At 34.2% G+C, this 14,607-nt stretch overlaps 1 protein-coding gene across 12 annotated transcripts in view; it reads left to right on the forward strand.

Moving 5' to 3' along the window:
- Positions 1-14,607, forward strand: part of MBD5 (methyl-CpG binding domain protein 5) — a 429,916-nt gene that overhangs the window by 201,245 nt on the left and 214,064 nt on the right. Inside the window, exon 3 of one of the 12 annotated variants that reach the window (XM_053918645.2) lies at positions 9,201-9,301. The exons of the other annotated variants lie outside the window; for them this stretch is intronic. The gene's annotated coding sequence lies outside the window, so the exon portion shown is untranslated. The remainder of the gene's footprint in view (positions 1-9,200; positions 9,302-14,607) is intronic. 12 annotated transcript variants of the gene reach the window in all.

A 14,607-nucleotide genomic window follows, 5' to 3' on the forward strand; every position in this document is an offset into this window, starting at 1 on the left:
CCATTCCAGTGAAATCTCTCTAACATCTAACTTGGTGTGTGGCGTATAGATCGTTAGCACATCGTTATCACATCTTCCTTATGGCCATCCCCCGTATATTTAGACAGCTGTCACAGATTTTTCATGTAATAACACTTACATGGTGTAAGTTTAAGCTTAAACTTCAATAAGAGGAATTTATGAATATTTTCTTCTCTTTGACCTTCTGAAAGAGAAGGGAAGTAAAGCATCATAAAATCCTGTTGTGGGGTCCCTATGTTTTTCTATTCTTGCATGAAACACATAAAATTCCCAAAACATACTTTTCTTGCAAGTAACACCTGCTTCAAATTATTCTTTACGTATGATAGTCAGTCAATAAATGTTTATGAAGTGGATTAAGGCCATTGTAATCAGTCCCTCGGCTTGCAGATGGCGTCCAGAAAGAGTGATAGGAGAAGGTAAAGCGATTCTGAAGCTAACTCAGTTACACTCCTTCCTGGTGGATGTTTTCCTTAAATTTGAGATGAAAGGGAAACAGAGGGAGGAGCTACAGAGTATGCAGTGCTGGAAAATGGAGATACGTTCCTTATTTCTAGGAACTTTTCAGTAAATTGAAGCAATTTAAGACCTTGGTTTATATTTTTACCTCATTTTCCAAGTGAATGTTGCAATCTTGGGAGGAAAATCATAAAGTACACGGTTAAATGAGCAGTTGACTGTGTATTTGGTGATTGAGACTTGGTTTTCTAAACCATGGATCAGCTCACTCTAGCAGTGGTTCTCCACTCTGACTTTGCTTTAGCACAGCCAGAGCAGCTTTTTAAAAACGTAGATAGTTGGGCCCTGTCTCTGCCAGTTAATCTCAGTTGTCCCACTTACTAGCTGTGCGACTTTGAGCATTATTGAGTCCACAGAATGAGGTTCTGTAGAAGTGGAGATGATACAAAAGTAGTGGACCTTTAGATAAGAATGCGTCTCACAGATATTGTAAATAAAACATAATATATATTTAGAGATGTGCTGATTTATTAGGAAAACTGAACTGAAAAACAAGGGATTTGAGGAGATAAATATGCAAATTAAACAATGAAGATTTTATAGTATTGAGAACATCAATAGGAACAAAGTAAATACCTATATTACTGGTAAAAATACTTGAGAATAATGTTAAGAAATTGTGCTTTGCCTCAAATGTCTGTATTTCAAGGCCCAGGGTATGTCTGCAACTGGAGTGAACTAATTTCTTAGATGGGAAATGTAACAGCAACAGAGTATTCCCAGTGAGACTGAATAACCATTTGCTGAAAGTATGGCAGTGGTACTTACGGTGGTGATCAGGGATAGGGTCGGGGCAGCGTATGTAATCTTATGAACTGGGAAATCTCTAAGGGCCTTTCCAACTCTAATATGCTATATTTGTAAATAATTTACAGTCCTTTCTTAGAACTTATGTATTCATCTATATATTTTGAAATTTTTTATGTACCAGATACAATACTGGAAGATAAAATTTATGGATATGGAGAAAAAATAGAATATACTAGGTTTGATAATAGCTACAATATAGTATCATGGAGGCAATTAAACAATATAATTGTATTTCATTTATATGTGTGTTGGCTATTTCTGTTACCATTTAGGAGCTAACATAAATGTATGAAATAGGAATTCAATATACTTAAATGTTCAGAAAGAAACTTCATTAGAAAAGCTGTTATCTTGATCCAAGATTTTTCAGGATAAACTTCTTGAAAACACTATATAATATGCAACATATTGTATCTAAAATTACTCTACTATAGGGTAAGTCTCAGACCCTAACATTAATCATTGTCATTGTTCCTTGCCTGCATGTTCTTTTACTGAGCATGCAACTGATGAAGTTACTTTTGATGCTGCTATTGCTTATTAATATAGCCAGAATCTTGGAGAGAGAGGCCAGTTTCCAGGAAGAAAAACTGCTGATGATAGAGAAGCAGTATCCATAAGAGAAAGGCTGAGTATAATGGGTCTTATAGCGTAGGGCTCAATTGATTCTGGAGCCCCAGAGAGAATGAGGGGAAAGGAATTTCTAAAGAAAACTGTCTAGTTCTGACTTTAAAGAAGTAAAATGAAAACATCAATAATTATTTTCTTTCTTCAGCTATATATTTCTTTTTTTAAAGATTTATTTATCTATTTTTAGAGAGAGGGAAAGAAAGGGAGAAAGAGAAGGAGAGAAACATCAGTGAGTGGTTGCCTCTCACACGCCCCCAACTGGGGACCTGGCCCACAACCCTTTATTTCACAGACCCACACTCAATCCACTGAGCCACACCAGCCAGGGCTCTGCTATATATTTCTAAAGCAGTATAAGGAAAAGAAAAAAGTTTAAAAGTAAAATTGAGCTACCTTTTTTAACTTAAATTCCCTTACTCTCGAGTTTTACTGCTTTTTCTTTTACTGGGTTTTAGTAACCCACTCCCTTTTTTGAAATGTTTTAACTCCATAATAGAATTAAACACGTAATACTGTCAATGAGTGAAGAGGGACCACAGAAACAAATATATATTGGGTCAAACCATCAGCATATGATTACCATACTGGTAAGGTTCTTCAAAAGTGAAGTATTTGTGGTAAGCTTAGCTTTTGAATTATAAAAACAATACATACTCGTGATTTTTAAAATAAGAAACATAGAAAAAGTATAAAAGTAAAATTTGAAACCATCCTGTTTCTACTTCCAAGTAACTGCAATTAATTTTTTTAATGTATCGTTTCAGAAATTTTCTATCCAAATATAAATATATGTGTGCACAAACATGTAACATATATGTACGCACTGACACACATGCATATACTTTTATTATGTGTTTTTTTTACATTAATGCTTAAATAGTTGAGTGTTCTTTGTTCGTGGCCTTTCTGCTGTTTGTCTCTATATTATTGATTTGTAAGAGCTCTTTGCATACTAATAAAATATGCCTTTTTTGATGTTTCACATTTTTTCTGTAGTTTAATATGCCCTTCAAGATGATTTATGGTAGTTTCTTTTTTCCATAGTGAAATTTCCCATTTTGGCTTAGTCACTCTTATCTGTTACAGCTCTGGAGTTTATGTCCAAGATGATAAAATATATGGCATCATCTTTTCTTTCCCACCATTATGGCTTAATTTTTGTTAAAAAATTTAACAAAATTTTTTTTTTACTACAGCACTTTTAGGTTCATTGCAAAATTAAAAAGGTAGGTAGACTTCCCATAGACTCCCCCCAGCCCCAAACATGCATACCCTCCCCCATTACCAGTGTCCTTACGACGGTGGCATGTTTGTTACAACTGACGAAGCTACACTGACACATCTTCACAGAGTCTACACTGTACATTAGGGTTCACTATTGTTACTGTACATTTAATGGGTTTGGACAAATGTAAAATGACATATATCCCCTATCACAGTATTATGGACAATAATTTCACTACCTTAAAAATCCTCTATACTCTGCCTGTTCAACCCTCCTACAGTTTTTTTATGTTTAAAGCTTTAAATCACCTGGAATGTTGTTAGTGTCCTAACAGCTTTTGTTGAATAATCTTTTCTTAAAATGCCACCTTTATACTGTATTAAAAACTTATGTATAGCCCTGACTGGTGTGGTTCAGTGGGTTGGGCATCCTCTCACAAACTGAAAGGTAGCCAGTTTGATACCTGATCAAGGCACATGCCTGGGTTGCTGGCTGGGTCCCCAGTGGAGAAAATTTTTAAACATTGTGTATATTGGAGTGTATTTCAGGATTCTCCATTATACAAATTTCTACCTGTCTACTCCTTTTGTAGAACTAAACTCTTTAATTACTACGTCTTTAAAATGTTTTTAATATCTGCAAGGACTAGTTGCCTCTTACACATCTTTTTTTATCAAAATATTCCTAGATAATGAAATTCTTTTTATCAGATGAACTTTGTAATTATCTTTTGAGTTCTCAAAATTAAAAATCCTATTGGTATTTTTATTGAAATCTTATTAGAATAATAGATTAATCTAGACAGAGTAAGTCTTAGAATATAATTATACTGTCCTGAAAGCAAATTTCATGTCTTGCAGATATATAGATTTGTTTATTCTAAGTTATTTAGTTTTGTTGTATCTTTATATTAAATGGGTTTGTTTCTAGTTTTTATTTTCTAATTGGGCATGGCTTTTATATAGGAGAAACATTGATTTCCACATACTATCTATATAACTAGCTACCTTTCTAAATTTTTTTCTTAGTTTTTCTATTGGTTTTATTGGGCTTCCCAAGTATACATGCATGTCATCATGTAAGCAAGGATATAATTGTCTCTCCCTCCGCCCCCCCCAGGTTTATGAGATATAATTGACATGTAACGTTTTGTAAGTCTAAGGTGTACAAGTGATGATTTAATATGTGTACTTACTGCAAATGATTACTACAGTAAGCTTAATTAACACATCTGTCACCTCAGGTAATCACCTTTTGTGCACACCCATGTGTGATGGGAGCTTTTAAGATCTGCTCTCTTAGCAACTTCCAGCTCTACAACACGGTACCGTTAACTATGGTCACCATGCTGTGCAGGAGATCAGCAAAACTTCCTTCTTATAACTGGAAGTTGTACTCTTTTACCACCTTCACCCGTTTTCCCTACCTCACCACCCCCACCCCAGCAAACATCAATCTACTCTCTTTCCGTGAGTTCAATGTTTTTTTATATTCCACATCAAAGTGAGATTATACAGTATTTGTCTTTCTCTGTCTGACTTATTTCAGCATAATGCCCTCGAGTTTCACCAATGTTGTCACAATGACAAAAGTTTATTCTTTCTTATGGCTGAATTATATATACACACACATATGTATATGTATATATGTACATACACACATATGTGTGTGTGTATACACACACACGATATTTTCTTTATCCAGTCACATTGATCTTGATCCATGGATATGTTTTTGATGTGTGTTTCCCTGATAAATAGTGATTTTGAACACCTTTTCATTTACCTGTTAGCAATTTTTGTATTTTCTTTGGAAAAATGTTTATTCAATTTCTTTGCTCATTTTTTAAATCAGATTATTTGTTTTTCTGTTGTTTTGTTGTATTTTTTTTGAATATTTTATTTATTTATTTCTAGAGAGAGAAGAAGGGAAGGAAAAAGAGAGGGAGAGAAACATCAATGTGTGGTTGTCTCTCACACGCCCCCTACTGGGAACCTGGCCCACAACCCAGGCGTGTGCTCTGACTGGGAATCAAAGCAGCGACCCTTTAGTTTGTGGGCTGGCACTCAATCCACTGAGCCACACCAGTCAGGACTGTATGATTTTCTTATGTTTTGGACTTTTAACCCCTTGTCAGATGTATGATTTGCATATATTTTGTTCCATTCCATAGGTTGCCTTTTCTTTTCATTGATCATTTTATTTTTTGCTAAATGGAAACTCATTTAATGTAGTCCAACTGATTTATTTTTGCTTCTGTTGTCACATCCAAAAAAAACCCATTGCCAAGACCAATGTCAAGGAGCATTTTTTATGTTTTATTGTTTCATGTCCTACATTTAATGGTTAATCAAATTCAAGTTAATTTTTGTGATTGGTATAAGGTAAGGAACCAATTTCTTTGTTTTGTAGGTGGATATCCATTTTCCCCAACATTTAACTATCTTTTCCACAATGAGTTTTCTTGACTCCCTTATCAAGTTGGTCCCTTGTTGACCATATGTGTGGGTTTATTTCTGCATTCTCAATTCTGTTCCTTTGGTCTGTGTGTCTGTTTGAATGCCAACACTATACTGTTTTGATTCTTAGAGCTTTGTAGTATAGTTTGAAATCAGGAAGTATGATGCTTCTAGTTTTGTTCTTCTTTTTCAAGAATTCTTTGGCTATTTGGGGTATTTCGTGGTTGTATATGACTATCAGAATTGGTTTTTCTGTCTATGAATAATTGGAATTATGAGAGGGAGTACATTAGGGAGTATGGACATTTTAACAATATTAATTCTTCAACTTCATGAATATGAAATATCTTTTCACATGTGTCATTTTCTATTTCTTTTATCAATGTGTTACAGTTTTCAGTGTACAGATCTTTTACCTCTTTGTTTAAATTTATTTCTAAGTATTTTTTTAAATGCTATTGTAAATACTGTTGTTTTCTTTGCTTCTTCAGACTGTTCACTGTTAGTAGGTCAAAATTAACTAATTTTTATATATAGGTTTTGTTCCTGCAACTTTACTGAATTCATTTATTCTAACAGTTTTATGGTAAAGTATCTAGGTTTTTGTACATACAAGATTATATCATCTGCAAACAGGGACAGTTTTAGTTCTTCTCCAATTTAGATGACTTTTGTTCCTTTTTCTTGCATAAGCGCTCTGGCTAGGACTTCCAGTACTACAGTGAATAGGAATGGCAAGAGTGGGCACCCTTGTCTTGTTCCTGATCCTGGAGGAAAACATTTCAACCTTTACCATTAAGTATAATGTTAGCTGTGGGCTTGTCTTACGTGGTCTGTATTATACTGAGCTGTTTGTTGAGAGTTTTTACCCTAAAAGAATTTGGGGTGTTTTTCAAATGCTTTTTTTGTTTTTTGCATCTGTTGAGATGATCATATTATTTCAATCTTCATTCTATTAATGTGATGTTTACATTTATCAATTTAATACATGGAATCATCCTTGAATCCCAGGGATGAATCCCACTTAATCATGGCATATGATCCTTTTAATATACTGTTGAATTCAGTTTGCACATATTTTCTTGAGAATTTTTGCATGTATATTATTGCAAAAATACACATCATAAGGATTATTGGCCTCTAGTTTTCTTATACTGTCCTTACTGGCTTTGGTATTTGAGTAATGCTGGCCTTGTAAAATAAGTGTAGGAGTCTTACTGCCTCTTCAATTTTTGGAAGAGTTTGAGAGGGGTTGTTATTAATTCTTCTTTAAGTATTGGTAGAATTTACTAGTGAAATCATGTACTCCAGGGCTTTTGTTTGTTGGAAGATTTTTGATTACTAATTCAATCTTTTAATCATTATTGGTCTGTTCAGATTTTCTATTTCTTCATGATTCATTCTTGGTAGGGTGTATGGTTTTAGTAATGTATCCATTTTCCTAGGTTGTCTAGTTTATTGGCATATTATTATTCACAGCAGTATCTTATTATCCTTTGTATTTCTGTGGTGTCTGTTGTAATGTCTCCCATTTTCATTTACAATTTTATTTTATTTTTTAGTTCTTTCTCTTTTTTGCTTAGCCTAGCTAAAGGCTTGTCAATCTTATATCTTTTTTGTTGTTTTCCTATTCTCTGTTTCATTCACTTCCACTCTAACTTTGGGCTTAGTTTGTTCTTCTTTTTTTTTTTTTTTGGTTCCTCAAGGTGTAATATTAGATTGTTTATTTGAGATTGTTGTGTTTTCTATATGTGTGCATTTATGACTATAAACCTTCCTACTTAAACTGCATTTACTGTTTTCATATGTTGTGTTTCCATTTTAATTTGTTTCAACATTTTCTTTTAATTTTCCTTTTGATTTCTTCTATGATTCATGGGTGTTTAAGAATGTACACTTTAATTTCCACATATTTGTGTATTTTCCAACTTTCTTCTTGTTATGATTTCTAATTTCATACTGTGATATTCAGAAAATATACTTCATGTAATTTGTGTCTTGTTGAATTTGTTGAGACTTGTTTCGTGGCCCTATATATTGTCTATCATAGAAAATGTTCCACATGCACTTGAGAAGGATGTATATTCTGCTGCTGTTTGTGGGATGTTTTGTACATTTGGTCTATAGTGTTGTTCAAATCCACTGTTTCCTTACTGCGTCTCTGTCTGGATTCATCTATCCTTTGTTCAGTTGGTGCCTTTTCCTTTCTGATATGTACACCTTCTATCTAATTAGCTAGTATATACAGAACAATCATTATACTTGTTTTTAACTTTATTTTTGGCTCACAAATACTTTTACCACCATAGATATGATGCATAATATTATAGCTCTCATAGCTCTGATTAAAGGAAAAATAGGTACTGGCAAAAGTATAACAAAACTGAATGAGTAGTTAAATTTCCAGAATTACATGAGTGATATGAACCAATTTTCTGTCTATTTTTTTTTCCTGTGGCTACTTCACAATTTATTTTTTATCCCTCGTCCTCAGCAATTTAACATGATGTGCCTAGATTATGTTTCTTTGTAAATTTTCTTCTAGACTTTTGCTGAGCTTGAATTTATAGGTTGGTGTTTTTCACCAAACACTGGAAATTTCTCCCATTTCTTTTTCCAAGATGTTTTTCCTGCCTCATTTCTTCTTTCTTTTCCTTCTGAAACTTCAAGTATGTATATGCTCAATATTGTTCCAGAGTTATTTTTGTAATATTTTCTATCTGTTCTTCAGAAATCTATATTTACATATCTTTAAGTTCATTGGTGGTTTTCCCTGTCATTTCCAATATGCTATTAAGCCCAACCAGTGAATTTTTCATTTTGATATTGTACTTTTCAATTCTATGATTTCAGATCAATTCTTTTATGTTTTTTATTATTATGTATGTGCTAGGATATACATAAACAAATTTATCACTATTTAAAGTGTACATATTGAATTATTTTTTAATATTTTATTTCTATTATATATTTTTTATTACTATTTATCATCCTTATACCTTCTCCCACCTCCACCCACACCCTCCTCCCCACAATAACCACACTGTTGTCTGTGTCCATGAGTTCTTTTGCACTCAGTTCCCCCACTCTCCCACCTCCCCCACCTCGTCCCAGAGCTGTCAGCCTACTCTCTATCTATGAGTCTATGTCTATGTTGGTTGGTGGTTCAGTTTGTACATTAGATTCTACATATAAGTGAAATCATATGATACTTGTCTTTATATGAATGGCTTATTTCCTACATTTTCCAGATCCATCCATGTTGCTGCAAAGGGTAAAATTTTCTCTCTTTTACAGCTGAGTAGAATTCCATTGTGTAAATGTACTGTAGTTGTTTTATACACTCATCTACTGATGCATCCTTGGTCTGCTTCCAAATCTTGGCTATTGTAAATTATGCTGCATATAGAGGTGCATATATTCTTTTGAATTAGTGTTTTGGCTTTCTTCAGATAAATTTCCAAAAATGGAATCACTGGTTCATAAGGCAGTTCCATTTTTAATTTTTTGAGGTAACTCATAACTGCTCTCCACAGGCTGCACCAATCTGCATTCCCACCAACAGTGTAAAAGGGTTCCCCTTTCTCCACATCCTCTCCAGCACTTGTTGATTTCTTGATGACAGCCATTCTGACAGGTATGAGATGTATATCATTGTGCTTTTTATTTGCATTTCTCTGATGATTAGTGACATTGAGCATCTTTTCATATGTCTGTGGGCCATCTGTATGTTCTCTTTGGAGAAGTGTCTATTCAGATTCTTTGCCCATTTTTTAATTGGATTGTTTGGGGTTTTTTGGTGTTGAGTTTTATAAGGTCTTTATAAATTTTGGATATTAACCTCTTATCAGATGTATTGGTGAATATGACTTCCCATTCGGTGGGTTATCTTTTTATTTTGTTGTTTTCCTTTACTGTGCAAAAACTTTTTAGTTTGATGTAGTCCCATTTGTTTATTTTTCCTTCTGTTTCCTTTGCCTGAGGAGATACATCAGAAAAAATATTGCTACAAGCAATGTGTGAGATTTTACTGCCTATGTTTTCTTCTAGGGTTTTTATGGTGTTGAGTCTAACATTTAAGTCTTTATGAATATATTCTTGTATGTGATATAAGAAGGTGGTCTAGTTTCATTTTTTTTTTGCACATATCCAATTTTCTCAACACCATTTATTGAATAACTATCTGTAGTACATTGTATGTGCTTGCCTCCTCTGTCAAATATTAATTGGCTATAAAGATATGGTTTTATTCCTGGTATATGTGTTCTGATTCACTGATCTGTGTGTCTGTTTTTATGCCAGTACCATGCTGTTTTGATTACTATGGCCTTATAGTAATATTATATTTTGATATTAGGTAGTGTGATTCCTCCAACTACATTCTTCTTTCTCAAGATTGCTGTTGCTATTTGGGGTCTTTTGCAATTCCATATGAATTATTGGAATACTCGTTCTAGTTCTATGAAATATGTTATTGGTATCTGGATAGGTATTGCCTTGAATCTATAGATTGCTTTGGGTGGCATGGACATTTTAATGATGTTACTTCTTCCTATCCATGAACCCAGTATATGCTTCCACTTACTTGCATCTTCTTCATTTTCTTTCTTCAGTGTCTTAATTTTCTGAGTATAGGTCCTTTACATCCTTGGTTAAATTTATTTCTAGGCATTTTATTCTTTTTGAAGCAGCTGTGAATGGGATTGTTTTTCCTAATTTGCCTTTCTGATAGTTCATGATTGGCATATAAAAATGTAACTGATTTCTGGATATTAATTTTCTATCCTGCTACTTTACTGAATTCGTTTGTCAATTATCTCTGATGAACTTAGATGCTAAAATCCTCAACAAAATATTAGCAAACCAAATGCAGCAATACATCAAAAAGGTCACACACCATGATCAAGTGGGATTTACTCCAGGGTATAAGGTTGGTACAACATTCACAAATCAATGAATGTGATACTCCACATAAACAAAATGAAGGATAAAAACCACATGACCATATCAATAGATGCAGAAAAAGAATTTGGTAAAATCCAGTACCATTTATGATAAAAACTCTTAGCAAGGTGGGAATAGGGGATCACACCTAAACGTAATAATAGCCACACATAAAAAAGCCATAGTCAACATCATACTCAATGGGCAAAAACTACAAGTGTTCCCTTTCAGATTGGGAGTGAGACAGGGATGTCCGCTTTCACCTCTCTTATTCAACACAGCACTGGAAGTCAATCACAGCAGTCAGGCAAGAAAAAGAAATGTAAGGCATCCAAATGGGAAAGGAATTGGCAGAACTGTCATTATTTGCAAAGGACAAGATACTGTACATAAAGAACCCTAAAGATTCCACCAAGAAACTACTAGAACTGATAAATGAATTCTTTTTTATTGTTTCTATTTTTCTGCTAAGAGTCCCTGTGTGCATTCATTATGATGATGTTTTACTTTGTGTTCTTGATCATATTTATAATAGTTGCCTTAAAGTAGTTGTCTGAGTCCTCTCAAAGTCAGTTATATTGATCGCTTTTTCTGTGAACATTGGGTCACATTTTCCTGTGTGTTAACATCTTGAAATTTTTTTTATCATATACTGGGTTGATGATATCTTTTTAGAGACTCTGAATTCTACTATTACAGTTAAGTCACTGGCTGCTTTCCTTAATGAAGACTTGGTTTACATTTTATAGGAGAGAATCTCTTTGGTTTTGCCCTGAATCCCAGGTTGACTCTCTTAGTACTGAAATACAATCTTTGCTCCTAAAACAGGCCCCTTCAGGGACTTACGTGAAAAGCCTGAGTTGTTCACCAAGCTGCTTTAATTTGATGTGATTCAAACTCCAAACAGTCTGTCTTATTCAGTATGCAGCAGCAGCAATCCCTGTTTCGGCTTTCAATTTATTACTTTCCACTGGGTACTTTGGAGTCTTCCCCATGCATGCACAGCTCAGGAGTCAGCCCAGGTCGAGTATGTATGCAATTTTATAGCTCCCCCTATGTTTTCCTACTTTCTGAAATCCACCTCTCCCAACCCTGTTATCGACCATTCTTTCTACCCTGAACAGTGGCCTCTGATACCTCAAGCCAATAAGTGTGATCTTTGGCTTCAGTTCAAGCTGTTCCCACAACTTTTTATCTCAAGGGATAAGCCGTATAAATGAAGATCTCACTGAACAATGTTCCCTTCTTTAAGGGGTTAAATCCTCACTTTTCTGTTTCTGTTACTTTTGGTCACTCCCCATTGTACCTTTAAATAGTTGTTTTTACTTGTTTCAGTATTTTCCACAGTTTGTAGTTGCTGTCGGTGGGATAGCCAGTCTGACTGAAGTTACTCCGCCATCACCAGAATTCACTCCTGGGTTGTTTTCTTTTACTTTCATATTTACCTATTCACTTTATTATTTCACATTCAAGTACATTATGTCACTTCATGATCAATTTAGTCAAATTAGACATAGGTTTGATGCCTGGCTCTGCCATGTATTATAATGTTACTTCAAATTTGTGATCTGTAGTGTACTTTTATAAAGTGGAAATGATCATATATACCTTAATAGGTTGATTACTTTTAAATATTAAATGTGATAATTCGTGTAAAACATGTGGCACAGGGTCTAGAAAACTTTTGCCACTCATAAATGGTTCTACCTTTATTTACCATAGTTATTCTATAACTTGGAAGGTAAAATATTACTGTATGGAACAACTCACCCAAGGTATTTCTGCTGTGTAAAAGGAATACAGTTTAATTACATAAATTCTGCAAGGTAAGTGTATGTTTCCCAGAGATTTCGGTTTTAGTATTTTTCCCATACGAGGAAAAACCGGTGGTCTGATGGTGGTTCAGAGGGGCAGCAGCTAAACAATAATTACTGATCGTAAGGCTACATGGTCAGGGTTCTGGGTGGAATGTCTTTCTCTTTCCCCAGCACTTCAATGCAAGACAACTGACTGGTAACAGAAGATACTGCTGTAGCTTTTTTCTTTCCTACCAGAGAAGAATGAGTCTAAGCAAGCCTCCAATTTTAGAGCCAGACAGGATATTCAGTGAGAATACTCTGGCCCAGTGAAATAAATAGTATTTGTGTATATGGCCAGGAAAGACTATAATAAAAAACATAGCACTATGTAATGAACTAGCCTCTCCTCCAGGTTTACTTGTTACTCAGAAATGAATGATATTTACCCTAGACAGACATGCAATTTCAGAAACTGGTTATTGAATGAGCTTTTCTATGAATAGTTAACATCAGTGATTGTTCAGTCGACGGGAAGCATGATATGGATGTGTGTATTGTTTTGTGTTATATTGAAACTATGTATAAGATTTTGTGTGTGATTTTCAAAAACATTTTGCTATCATGGAAATAACTTAATGCTACAGATAAAAGGGGAAACTGGTTAGCCCTGGTTGGGTTGCTTAGTTGGTTAGAGGGTCATCCTAAGACACCAGTGTTGCAGGTTTGATCCCCAGGCAGGGAATGTACAAGAATCACCCAATGAATGCCTAAATAAGTGAAACAACAAATCGATGTTTCTCTCTCTCTCTCCCACCTCCCCTCCCCTCCTCCCTTCCTCCCTCTCTCCTTTCCTCCCTACCTCCATTTCCTTCTGTCTCTAAAATTAATCTTTTAAAAAAGAGAAACTGGCTGAGGTTGCATCAGTTCTCTGTAGTAAGCATTATTACAGTTACTATTCACATTTATGCCTGTTCAAATAGAAACCCATCAATCATGTAAACTTAGGGCCCGATTTTGATCTCTAATGCAGAGCTTGAATTGCCACATATCTTTTTTCCACCAAAAAAATGCTCAGTAATATCTGAGATTAAAATCTGTATTTTCCAATTGGTTTTATTTTTATCCAGACTAAGAAGCAAAATGCAGTGTGAGGATGTGGTTTTCTTTTATTATATATGATTCTTGCAGAGTCAAGTGTTCATTTATTTCTGTCATCATAATAATGGCTCTGGGAGAAAATAGAAAAATTATTATTTATCTTTTTAAAATGGAATTTTATATTTGTATAATTATATGCACTAATTTGGATTGTAAGGGAAGGCCATATTATAAAGCAAGCATTATATAAGATTATAATATGTGAAAAGCAAACAAAACCTATTAATATAGAACATGAGATTTATCAGATTAGGTTTTATACTTGTTTCCATAAAAGCTTTAAAATTTTGTTAAAACATAAATAAAATAAAATATTTAAAATAATAAAACTGTCTTGTTTTGGCACTTATTTTTTTAATTATAAGGTAATTGCACAGAAGATTTGAAGGTAAAATCTTCATTTATGTTTTCTCTCCACTTAGGAAATTTAATTCAGTTTACTCAGTGTTAGTTTTGAACAGTGTTTATTAAGAACTTTTTATGAGCAAAGCACCATGCTAGGTATTTTTAGGGGATACAAAAAACTGAATCTGGTATCACTCTGCCTCTAAGATGAGTGTCGCTTGGTAGGACAAACAAAAGCACACGTGTCTCATATGGATATGAACAGAGGGGGGAAACTTTCAGTCCAATCCTCAGTAGTTAGACCCCAGAGAGCAGTGTTGGCATGTGCCACTGCTAATTGTGTTTCAGAAGTACAGGTGATTTTTAAGAGAGCTAACTAGCATAGTGCCTGAAGCATAATAGATGTTCAGTAAGTGTTAAAAAAAATACATGAATATTTTGTCATGCTTGAGGCTAGAGAGCAAACGAGATGTTGTGTGAGTCTCTCTGTGTTTGTTAACTACCTGTGATTAAACCAGTTGTTTTAGAATTACATTGTTTTATCTGGATTTTTCCATCTTTGTAACCCTGGGCAAATTACCTCTTTAAACTCCAGTTTCTTCATTTGTCAAATGTGACAATATCTGTGTCATAGGTTAGTTGTGAAGAGTGAATGAGATGATGTATGTCAGGCCTATATTATAGTGGCTATAATAGT

This window comes from Desmodus rotundus, chromosome 2, assembly GCF_022682495.2.
Source record: "Desmodus rotundus isolate HL8 chromosome 2, HLdesRot8A.1, whole genome shotgun sequence".
NCBI classification, from domain to species: Eukaryota; Metazoa; Chordata; class Mammalia; order Chiroptera; family Phyllostomidae; genus Desmodus; species Desmodus rotundus.